Source organism: Diceros bicornis, chromosome 6 (assembly GCF_020826845.1).
Source record: "Diceros bicornis minor isolate mBicDic1 chromosome 6, mDicBic1.mat.cur, whole genome shotgun sequence".
Classification (NCBI taxonomy): domain Eukaryota; kingdom Metazoa; phylum Chordata; class Mammalia; order Perissodactyla; family Rhinocerotidae; genus Diceros; species Diceros bicornis.
In genome coordinates, this window is record NC_080745.1 from 4,036,029 (window position 1) to 4,048,995 (window position 12,967).

At 38.9% G+C, this 12,967-nt stretch overlaps 2 long non-coding RNA genes across 2 annotated transcripts in view; both read right to left on the reverse strand.

Moving 5' to 3' along the window:
- LOC131406909 (uncharacterized) overlaps positions 1–12,967 on the reverse strand; it is a 141,188-nt gene that overhangs the window by 88,065 nt on the left and 40,156 nt on the right. The window lies entirely within an intron of this gene.
- LOC131406911 (uncharacterized) lies at positions 10,251–11,791 on the reverse strand. The gene is made up of 3 exons (XR_009220396.1): positions 11,691–11,791; positions 10,769–10,967; positions 10,251–10,443 (listed from the first exon to the last, which is right to left on the reverse strand). It is a non-coding gene; the product is annotated as an uncharacterized LOC131406911 (long non-coding RNA).

Here is a 12,967-nt window from a genome sequence, read left to right on the forward strand (position 1 = left end):
GGGATGCAAAAGGAGGAATGTGACATTCATTCAGGGCTGAGATTTTGCACGTAAAGATAGGGTTGTCGGGATAGAGGGAGAATCTCCCTCTGCCCTTTTCCTTAAGGTTCTTATGGCTGGCCAAATAATTAACAAGACAGGTTAGAAGGAGAAAATAATACCAAGTTTAATAACATGTATGCACGGGAGAAAGCAAGGACACTGCGTTTCTCAACACAATAGCAGAATTCTCATCTTAAATATCATGTTCAGCCAATGACAAAGGAAGATGTTGGGGGTGGGGGGAGTCAGTTACAGGAGATTACCACTAAAGCACAGTAAACAAGAGTGAGGTTATTATGCAGATTTAAGGCCTCACCTTTTACATTGATAAGTTTCTAGAAATGAGGTCATTCCCCCTCTTCCCAATTCAGAGAGGCAGATACCTTTACAAATGGAGATTTCCCTTATAAATGTAAATGTCTGTCTGGCAACTCCTTGCAGGGCCATCCAAAGAATATGGTCAGAGACAGAACTTCTGATAAGATGGGCTTGTTGGTGTCTTTTCTATTGTAACATCTATTGTACATTATATTTACAGCCATCATGATAATAACTCCTTCCTGAAACAGATGTTTTGTTTTAAATTCTTTAGGCAGTTAGTGGGGGAGGTCAAATGCCCTCAGAGAAAACAACCAAGGTAAAGAGATAGATTTCAGGGTGGCCAAATCTTGATCTTCCACAGGGTCATAGAAGGGAATAAAGATTTCAGCAAATTGGTTTTTTGTTCTCTACAGTGGAAGTAATTTAAGAAGATAGTCTCTCACTCCAACTTCTCTTCCCTGTTCTCTATCTGTAATATCGCTGTAAAAATTCTCTCTACAAAAATTTCAGTCTTTTTTCTTTGCAGTCTATTATCATCTTTACGAATTCTTTGACTTCACCACCTTCTTGGCACCACAGCGCTAGCCATTGAGATATTATTATAGATTCAGTTTTGCAATTTCATCCTCTTATCTCTATTTCCTCTGCCATTTCTTAGTTTTAGTTCTTATTGTATCTTATGCTTGAAAACATTTCAAGCTTACAGAGTATATCAGTTCGTTATCGTCTCAACTTTTTATTATCTAAGTGCCCTCAAATACCACTTTTTTTAAAAAAGAAGTGAAATAGATAATAGAACAATATATTGTAATAAATTGACCACTTATAAAATTAAGTTCAACCTGCAATCCCTCCCCACTTAACAGTGACCATCTTTTATAACTCACCATGCTTTAGTTTGGGCAGGGTCAGTTTATCAATGATTTCTGGATGTTTTAAACCACATGAGACAAATACAGTGTAAGGTAAAATTGTTACTCTTGCAGAAGTTGCAGAATATCCTGATGGTTATGGAAGTTGGTGGCGGAGAACCTGAATCATATGAAAAGTAGTTGATTAATTAGCACCTGACAGAATTTGTTAATTTGGTAAGGACAATAATAAGACATAAATGTTGAAACGATAACTTTGCATATCAGAGTATTGTCAAAGGCCACTGGGGAAATTCATAATATTCTCAAATACCACAAAAAATGACCACTTTTTCATAAAAGATGTCATACATGATGGCACCATATACTTCTGTCAGAAAATTTGCAATGAAGGAAATTAAGACTTGAGTCATTTTAATTTTAACGATTTGTTTCTGCTTACTATTAGGTTAAAAAACCCTTTTAGAAATAAAGTGATAAGGGATGTACTTGCTTAATTTTTATTTTTTTTTAAGAAAAAGTCTTTTTCACATTTTAAAAAAATATTTATTTGTATTTATTTTATGCTGAATTTATTTGTGTGCCCAAAGCCTTTTTTTAGTTAACTACCACCAATTCTTTTCAAACTCTTTCAAAAAGTTGAAGAGGAGAGAATACTTCTAAAGTCATCCTATGGAGTTAGCACTACCCTGATATGAAAGCCAAAGACACTAAGAGAAAAGAAAACTACAAGTCAGTATCTTTGATGAATATTGATACAAAAATCCTCAATAAAGTAATAACTAACCAGATTCAGCAGCATATTAAAAGGATTATACATCATTTTTAAGTGGGATTTATTTCTGGAATACAAGGTTGTTTCAATATATGAAAATGAATCAATGTAATAAAGCACATTAACAGAATGAGGGAAAAAAACACAGGATCATCTCAATGGATGCAGAAAAAGACTTGACAAAACTAAACATGTTTTCATGTTAAAAACACTAGAAAACTCTCAGAGTAAAAGGAAGCTACTTCAACATAATAAAAGCCAGATATAGAAATACACAGAGAACATCGTATTCAAGGGAGAAAGACTGAAAGCTTTTCTTCTAAGATCAGGAAAAAGGCAAGAATGCCCACTGTCACAATTTCTATTCAACATGGTATTAGATGTTCTAGCCAAAGCAATTAGGCAAGAAAAAGAAAGCAATAGCATCCAAATTGGAAAGGAAGAAGTAATATTATATTTGTTTACAAATAATATCTTATATGTTGAAACCCCTAAAAATTCCACAAAAAAATTTTTAGAACTGATAAATTCTGCAGAGTAGTGGAACACAAAATCAACATGAAAAAATTAGTTGTTCTTCTATACATTAATAATAAGTAATCTGAAAAAGAAATTTAAAAACTTTACATTTTTATTTACAATATCATCAAAAAGAGAAAAATACTTAAGAATCAACTTACTCAAGGAGGTAAAAATTCCAGTGATGTTTTTTGCACAAATAGAAAAATCTATCCTAAAATTCAAATGGACTCTCAAGGGACCATAAATAGCAAAAAGAATGTAGAAAAAGAAGAACAATTTAGAGAAGTCACACTTCCTGATTTCAAAACTTACTACAAAGTAATCAAAACAGTGTGGTACTGGCATAAATACACACAATATACTAATGAAATAGTATAGAGAGCCCAGAAATAAACCTTTGCATATATGGTCAAATGATTTTTGACAAGGGTGCAAAGACCATTCATTGGAGAAAGGATAAGTTTTTCAACAAATAGTGATGGGAAAACTAGATGACCACATGCAAAAGAATGAGATTGGACCCTTACCTTACACAATATACAAAAATTAACTCAAAATGGATCAAAGATCTAATATTAGAGCTGAAGCTATAAAATCCTTAGAAGAAAACACAGGGTAAAAGCTGCATGTCATTGGGTCCAAATGCCATTGCCAACAATGATTTCTTTCATCTGACACCAAAGACATAAGCAACAACAAAAAAACAACAAATTGGACTTCATCAAAATGCAAAAGTTTTCTGTATCACAAGATACTATTAACAAAGTAAAAAGGCAACCCACAGAATGGTTGAAAATATTTGCAAATCACATATCTGATAAGGGATTAATATCTAGAATATATAAAGAACTCCCACAACTCAACAATAAAAAAACAACCCAATTTAAAAATGCACAAAGGACTTGAATAGACATTTCTCCAAAGACATAAAATGGTCAGTAAACACGTGAAAAGATGCTCAACATCACTAAGTATCAGGAAAATGCAAAATAAAACCACATTGAGATACCTCTTCACACACATTAGAATAGTTTTACTCTCACAAAATCAGAAAATAACAAGTGTTGGCAAGGATTTTGAAAAATTGGAACCCTTGTGCTTGGATGGTGAGAATATAAAACTGTGGAAAACAGTATGGCAGTTCCTTCAAAAATGAAAAATAGAATTACCATATGATCTAGAAATTCTACCTATGGGTTCTGAAATAACAGAAAATATATTTATGGATCTCTGTCTCCAGTTCCTGGCACAGAGCTCCTAAAATCCTTGTAATTTCCTAAATGATAAGAACACTAGGAGCATCTCTTGTTCTAATATTTGTCTTTGACCCCATCCCTGACACAGAGCTCCTAAAACCCTTGTAATTTCCTAAGTGATAAGAACACTAGGAGAATCATTTGTTCTATTGAGGCAACTCTGGGTGGGCTCCTGGATGGGGGCTGGTCACCAGAAAGACCAAGCCCCGATTAGAAGCTTGGAATTTTTAGTCCTATCCCTTATCCTCCAGAGAGGGGAGAGAGGCTAGAAACTGAGTTAATAATTGATCATGCCTACGTGAGGGAGCCTCCATAAAAATCCCAATAGAATGAGTTTCAGAGAGCTTCCAGATTGGCAATGACAAGGAGTGCTTGGAGAGTGGTGCACCTGGAGATGGTATGAAAGCTCGGTGCCCCTTCTCACATACCTTTCCCTCTGAACCACTTCCATCAGGCTGCTCTTGAGTTATATCTTTTTATAATAAACTGGTGATCTAGTAAATGTTTCTCTGAGTTTTGTGAGCCACTCTAGCAAATTAATCAAACCCAAGGGGGAGGTTGTGGGAATCTCTGGTTTACAGTCACTCAGTCAGAAGTACAGGTAACAGCCTGGGCTTGTAACTGGCATCTGAAGTTGAGGTGAGGTTGGGTGGGTGTGCAGTCTTATAGGACTGAGCCCTTAAACTGTGGAATCTGATGTATCTCTGGGTTGACAGCATCAAATTGAGTTGAATTATCTGACAACCAGCTGGCATTCCAAGAATTGCTTGTTGGAGGTGTGGGGAACCCTCTCACATGTGAAAAAATGAATCTCAGAACACCATATATGGGTATAAACCCAAAAGAACTGAACACATATATAAAGACATATACATACACCCGTGTTCTTAACAGCATTATTCAAAATAAGCAGAAGCTGGAAGCAGGCCAGGTGTCCATAAACGGATGAGTTGACAAAAATTGTGGTGTAAAACACAGTGGAATACCATTCACCCTTAAAAAGGATGGAATTCTGACACATGTTATGACGTGGATGAACCTTGAGGACTTTACGCTAAGTGAAGTAAAGCCAGACACAAAAGGAAAAATACTGTATGATTCCACTCATATAAGGTACTTAGAGTAGTCAAATTCATAGGAATAGAAAGGAGAATGGTGGTTCCCAGGGGCAAGAGGGAGGGACAACAGGGAGTTGTTGCTTAATGGGCACAGAGTTTCAGCAGAAGGTGAAAATAGATCTGTGGATGGTTGGAGGTTATCGCTACACAGTTATGTGAATGTACTGAATGTCACTGAACTGTACACTTAAAAATGGATAAAGTGGTTAATTTCATGTTATGCATATTTTATGACCATTTAACAACATTAATTATTTTCAACAAATGAACAAACACTAGCTACATGCAATAACATGGATGAATATCACAACCATAACGCTGCATAAAAGAAATTATATTCAAAAGGCTATATATTTTATAATTCCATTTATATAAAATGCAAAAAAGAAAAAAAACCGAGGTCTAGCTTCCAGTAATAGTGGAGTAGCTTGTTGAACTAACACTGTCACAGATAACAATGATAAAATCTGCACGAAATATTATATATATTTATATAGAATCATGTATCTATATGTAATACACATACAATAAATGTGTATATGTATGTATGCATAAATCTCTTCCAAAGGCAAGCAGAACCGAGGGGGAGTCTTCCCTTGAATCATGGGAATTTTACCAGGATATGTTTGCAAGCTTGAGTGTTTTACCTCAAAGCATTCCAAAATCTGTACATGGCCCAGACAGGGGAAAAACTATAGTATTACTTGTAATGTTAGAGGATGTATTTTGGGGCTGGCAGAGTAGCTGGAAAGTTGGGGGAGAAATTTCTGGAAGGGAGGGAACCACAAAGAGGAAAATCTTAAAATATGTATGAAAGTCTGCCCCCCCCACACACCAAATTGGCAGATCTTTGAACAACACACATGCAGGGTAGGCCCCAGAGGGCCTAGTGTAAAAACAGCAGTTGGAAGATGAAAGAACTGAATGAGGATTTCAGCTATGCCGGTTGTAAAGGAGATAGGATTGGAGTTTCAGTCCAGCCAAGTTAACTCCCTGCTAGAAAAATAACAACACTCTTCAAAGGGACACAATAGAATCCAGAGTCTCTATAACTATCATCCATGGTTTCCAGTACATAATTTAAAAAATCATGAGATTTGAAGAAATAGGAAAATATAATCCATATACGACCAAAAGTGGGCAGTAGAAACTATTCCCAAGGTGTTGCAATTAGCAGACAAGGATGAGAAAGCAGCTTTTATATAGATGATCATGGTGGTAAAGAAAAATATTCTCATAATGAATGAACAGATATAGAAACTCAGCAGAGAAATGGAAATTACAAAAAAGAACCAAATAGGAAGGTGAAATACAGAAAATATTTTTGAGTTTACCGGTAGATTAGAAACATTAGGAGAAACGTGAAGATAGAGCAATAGAAATTATCCAGTCTGAAGAAAAGAACATAAAAGTTTTGAGAAAAATGAAGAGTGCCTTAAGACCTGTGAGATGAGTGAGTCCCCATCAGAGAGGGGAGAGACAAAAAATTAAATGAAGCAGAAAGGCAAATCAATGAGTAATAGCATAAAACTTCCAAAATTTCATGAAAAATCTAAAATTTTAGATCCAAGAAAGTCAGGAAACCCACAAAATAAAATACAAAATAAAACCATACCTAGGCACATGATAGTCAAGCTGCTAAAATCCAAAGATAAAAAGAAAATCTTGAAAGCAGTCAGGGAAATACACATATACAGGGGAAGACATTACATACAGGGAGAAATAATATGAATGATGGATGATATATTATCAAAAGCAAAAGAGACAAATCAACAACAAAATGACATCTCTCAAGTGCAGAAAGAAAACCCAAAAGTCAACACAGGATCTGTATTTAGCAGAACTCACTTTCAAAAAGGAAGCAGAAGCCACAATAAGATACCGCACACCTATTAGGTGGCTAAAATAAAAAATAAAATTGCAAATACCAAGTGCTGGTGAGGACTAGGAGCAACTAGAACTGGGAATGCAGCATGATAGTTGTATTCGGAAAACAGTTTAGCAGGTTCTTATAAAGTTAAACATACACTTATTATATGACTCAGATATCCCACTCCTAGAGATTTACTGAAGCAAATTGAAAACTAATGTTTAAACAAAAATCTTTGCGTGAATCTTCATAGCCATTTTATTCATAATTGTGAAAAGCCAGCAACAAACTAAATGTCCTTCGTCAGGTGAATGGAAAAGATACTGTGGTGCATCAGTACCTTAGAATACTACTGGGCAATAAAAAGGATAAACTCTTGATTCACACTACAACATGGATGAATCTTGGATGCATATCTCTAAGTGAAGGGAGCCAGATTCAAAAGGCTATATAGTATATGATTCCATTTATATGACTTTCTAGAAAAGACAGCATTACAGAGATGGAAAATGATCAGTGGTTGCCAAGGGATGGAATGGGGGAAGGGGTTGACTACAAAGAGACAGTATGAGAGAATTTTGAGAGTGAAAGAAACAGCTCTGTGTGGTACCGTGGACGTGGATACATGACCATAAAGTTGTCAAAACCCATAGAACTGTACACCACATAGAGTGAATTTTACTCTGCAAATTTTAAAAATCAATCAGGATGCTGGGGAACTCAGATGGAATGCAGTGACAAATGAACCTCACTGTATTACAAGCATGTGACATAACCACACAGAAGGGGTGGGGATGAAAGGTCCTGACCTAAATAACTTTGGAAGACAGTGTTTTGATGGGATACTGTAAAACTAAAGTACTGTACAGAAACACTGTACTCTAGGTGGTAAATTTGTTTTTCATAAGAGTATGGATTAGCGATTCTGAAACTACTTGACACATTAGTAAATATATTGTAGATAACTGGAGTTAAGTTTCTCACTGTTGGTGAAAGAAGTTACAAATAAACAAAAGGAGAATGCTGGAATAAACTCTGTGGTGCTGGATTGGAGTTGGAAGTATCAATATGAATCCATGACTCTTTTAATATATCTATCCAGATAGATAGATAGATTGATTGATATATCGATAGGTAGATGTGTATACCTGAGTTTATATTCATTCATACATTTCCAAGCTCTGCTGAGAGGGTCTAGAAGCAGTGACACCCTAGTATCAATGGGCACACCTAGCTCCCAGATTTTGGTTTCTAAATATCATTCTCCAATAAAAAGAACCAGGTTTTCTTGGAGAACTGGCTAATTCTAGATCTGGGGAGGGGAAATACAATATGAGCCTGGAGCTTCTTGTATTGCCAGAAAGTAGGAAAGTGCTTTCAAAAAAACACAGAAAATGATGAGATGTGTCAAAAGGAATCAATCTTAAAGACTTCCCAATGGCTCAAGCTGGAAAACTGGGAGCAACAAAATAAATAATGGTAGCATTGGATTATTACCCAGAGAATAAAATAAATATCCATGAGTCTGTACTGATATAAGGAAGATTAAATAAGAAAGGAAGAAAGAAAAAAAGGGGGGGGGAAGAATGAGAGAAAGAGAGAAAGACAGGTAGAAGGCAGGGAGAGGGAGGGGGGGAATATTCCTCACATAATTCCAAATAATAAACGCTGCTGGATAGCATGAAATAGCAAATCGTCACTAGAACACCACAGTAATAATTACTGTAGGCAAGACTGACTGATGAATGCAAAAACTGTGAGTGAAACTTAGAGAAGAAACAGTACATTTGCAGATCCTCAAAACATTTCCCTCCCAATACTAAACATTTTTCTCTTAACTTCTTTAAAAGACCTATGACTATTTAAAGAAAAATCATAACACTGTATTGTGGGATTTATAACATGGGTAAATGTAAAATTTATCACAACATAGCACAAAGGACAGACAGAGGTAAATGGAACTGTTCTGTAGCAAGGCTTCCATATTTTACGTTGCTTAAACTGGTGCACTATTAAGTCTAGGACAGCTGTGATATGTTAAAGATGCATATTGTAATCTGGATCAACCACTAAAAACTGCAAAGGTGTGTCACTTAAATGTTAATAAAGGAATTAAACAGCATACAAAAAGTGTTTGTACAAGAATGTTCACAGGAGATGACCTGCACGTCCCCAGGAGGAAGACGAGCCCACTTTGGGGCATCCACAGAGCAGAACGCCCTCAGCCGTGCTGAGGAGCAAATGCTGACACACACGTGCTGGGTGAGTCTCATCTACCTCGTGCCGAGGGAGGCAAGCTGGACAGAAAACAATACACGTGGGCTGATTTCTGCCAAGATGAACCTATGGTGAAAAAACCAGAACAGTGGTTGCCTCGGGGGAAGGAAAAAATTGCCTGGGAAGGAACAGGAAAGAGTTTTCTGGGAGTGATGGAAATACTTTATTCTTAAAGGAGTGAAGGTTATATGGGCATGTTTATTTGCCAAAACTGTACGATTGAGATTTGTGCCTTTCAGTGTGTGTACATCTTACCCCCCAACACATACAAAAAGGACTAAAAGAATAATACAGTGAGGTGAGAATGGGATGGAGTCTGGATAAAACATAAAAGGCAGATGATTAGTAGTTGTTGAAGCTGGGTGACGGGCCTACTATGCTATTTTGTTTATTTTGTATATTGTTTAAATTTTCCTGTAATAAAACACTTGTATAAGAAGACAAACTCGATATACAGTGTTTGCTGGTAAGATATTGGTTACCTTTGGGGAGGAAGGGGGGAGAAAGGGATTGTCGGGGCCTGAATGAAGCTGGTGCTAGTTCTTGGTCACACAAGTGTGTTCACTTTGTAATAATTATTTAAGGTTTACACGGATGACCTCTGCATATATTTCTGTATGCATGTTATACATCAATAAACACTTTAAATCCTGCATATTTGCACAAAGATACTAACTCAATATCTGAGAACAACAGCAGTGTTTTGTTTTAAAGTGGAACACGTTCACTCATGACATCATCAGATGGATTTTAATACTCCCAAGTATCTGTTAATGCCCTCACCCTTCCTTGGCATCCTAGATCTTTCCATTTTTGCCTCAATTTGGCAAGTGGCATGGCTTTGAATTTTTATGATGCAATCTTTTTCCATCAACGTCCACCCCCACAATGATGCTCACCAAGGCCTTGACATCTAGCACAGTGCAGTGTTCACAGCATGCACTCAAGACCTGTGGGACTGGGTTGAATGAGGAAGAAAATGAGGAGCAATGATGTTCATAACTTATGTGTAGGTGCCATAACGTGACTTAGGAAATTGGTAGGATTTTTCGATAGATTTGCTATGTCTTCTAATTTTTCCTATTTAAAACAATGGGAAGTAGAGTCTCAGAGTTCTTTCTCAGAGAAAGTCTGACATTTCAGGCACAGATTACTGACAACTATTAACGGTATATGACTTTCCCACCTCATCTTAGTTTTAAGTTTTTAATTCCTTACCCTGGAAATGACCTAACTTAGCTTCTTCCAAGTCTTGTAGTAATACTGATGCTCCAGAAAGTTGGGCCATGGATATTCTGCTATTGCGTGTCCTCCTTGCAAAGAAGTGGAGCTGCACATCCACCAGTCTAGAAGGGTGTGGTGCTGTAGTATTTGGAGTCAATCAGAGAAGCTAAATGGAAAAACGACTCAAGAGAATTATCGCTATAACCCCCAAGAGCAACAAATTATTTTGTTTAATTATTTTGTGATTCTGTGGGTATATTTAAAAAGAGATATTAAAACTGGTTCCCAAGGAGCCAGCCCTATAGTAGAGCAGAAATTGCATATTACCTTCCTACACAAACTTCCCTGACATTGTGGGAAGGAACAACGGGAAGTTTCAGTGCTGTTGCCTGTGTTAATGAGGCCAAGGAAGTCCAGTGAACAAGGCCTGTGTGCAGCGTAGGAGAAGGGGCTTGCGTGTGGTCCCCTGAAGCGGCTTAGGAGTCACTTACCAGTGCACCTAATTTTCCCATCTGTATATGCAGGAATTGGGGCTGTCCACTGTGATGTTTTCTCCTTTTTATGACATGGCTCACAGCAGTCCTTCTAAGATGCCTGACCAAGGTATAGGCCCTTCAGGCAGGCGGGGTCCAAAGGGAGGATCTCTTCAATGACCCTGACCATGGAGTCCAAAGGGAGGATCATGGCAGCCTGGAGGGATGGAGGGGATAGTAGGACAAGTGGCCTTGAAAAGGCAAATTCCAGGATCCCAGTCACCCGGTATTTCCATTTTAGATATTGAATTTACATTTCAAGTACTGGCCAGGGAGCTTCCACGAGGGCTGCAAGCATCCTCAGCAACAGCCAGGCTGGTGAGCCCTACCCCTACCTGAGTCCCGGCCTCAAGGGATGCAGCCCAACCACACTGCGCATACTCCAGGCGTTGGGCAGGGCATGGAGGGTGGGCGTGGTAGAGAGAAGAGGCATGATAGAGGGTGGGGTGGACAAGGAGAGGAGTGGGGCCCAGGGGTGGAGGGACAAGGAGGGAGTTGGGGCCCCTAGCTCTGCATGCTGGGAGCTTTTGTCTCTCAACCGCTCCAGGCTGGGAGCTTGCAGGACTACAGGACTACAACTCCCTGGATGCTCTGGGCACGGGGCGGTGCCTAGCCCTGAGGGGAAGAGCAAGGAGGTGTGCTCTGCCCTGTGGTCCTGCACCTGCTCCACGGGGACTGAGTCTCAGAGGGATGTGACAGGATGAGAGGGACCAAGGAGTTAGGAGGGTGTAGCGGCTGCATTGGCAGCCGCGGGCCTGCATCATGCAACTGCTTTTGTCCAAAATTGAAGCCGGACTCATGTTTATTCCACATCGCCTCCGTCCGTTGCTTGATTCCTCCTCCCACCTGCATATCTGTGGGTATTTCCACAGCCTCCTACCTAGTCCAGTGCCAGGTGCTTCTCTAAAGTGCTTATGGGAACTGGTTTGACATCCCAGAAACTTTCCTCTGCCTGCTGCCATCTGCCTTCTCCAGCCAAAGTGCCATCATTTCATTAGCTTTTCGGAGAAATTCGCCCTGTGTCCCCTCTTGCAAGCACAACTTGAGAGCTTTGCAGGGTGGTAACAGTGGCTGTTGCTTGCCTTTTTCACAGAAGTGGAAGTTGAGGCATCCGTGAGGTTAATCATTGGTTTCCCCAGGATCCGCCAAGGGCAGAGGAGAACAACCCAATTCCCAGGCAAGTATCTAGTAGAACATTTTCACCAACCCATTCCAGTGCAGGGGCCTCTGAAACAGCATCCTTAAGATGAGAATAGCTTAAGCATTTTGCCATTTAGATTGATAGCCTAATCTCAGCTCAGGCCTGAGTGGCCAGTCTCTCAGGGACACGGGTGATGACTCTGATCCCTCAGGAAGAGACTGGTGGTCCATCTTTGGGAGAGGGATGTTCAAGGTAGACAGCACTTGGGCAGCATTTGAAACCCATCAGCTTTAACATCTCTGCTTTGGATTCCGGCAAGTTTCCAGGATAAACACGCCTAGGGATAATCAGATGTACCATATTCTATAAAAATTGTTTAGAGTATTGAAAGGAACAGAGCATAAAATATCCTGCTTATTTGCAAAAGATGAAATGCAACCAAGACCTTGTTTTTTTCTTTTGTTTTGTGAGGAAGATCAGCCCTGAGTTAACATCCATGCTAATCCTCCTCTTTTTGCTGAGGAAGACCGGCTCTGAGCTAACATCTATTGCCAATCCTCCTCCTTTTTTTTCCCCAAAGCCTCAGTAGATAGTTGTATGTCATAGTTGCACATCCTTCTAGTTGTTGTATGTGGGACGTGGCCTCAGCATGGCCGGACAAGCAGTGCATCAGTGTGTGCCCGGGATCCGAACCTGGGCCACCAATAGCAGAGCACGCACACTTAACCGCTAAGCCACCGGGCAGGCACAAGACCTTCTTGTTAATTTTTTTCTGCTCATTCTCTTGCCTGTACTGTACGCTTGAATGCAGAAACAAAAAACTTGAATTGCCAAATTCTTTTTTCCTGAGATTGGTAAATTAACTTAAAAGTCTTATTGAAACTTGTGGAAGAATGGTTAGCAGCTTTCATGATTTATGTCATCTCTAAAAATCTGGGCGTTGATCTACATGAAAAAAGTCCCTGTTTATATTACACATCCCAATAGGTTACATTTCTGATTCCAGAATGTGGGAT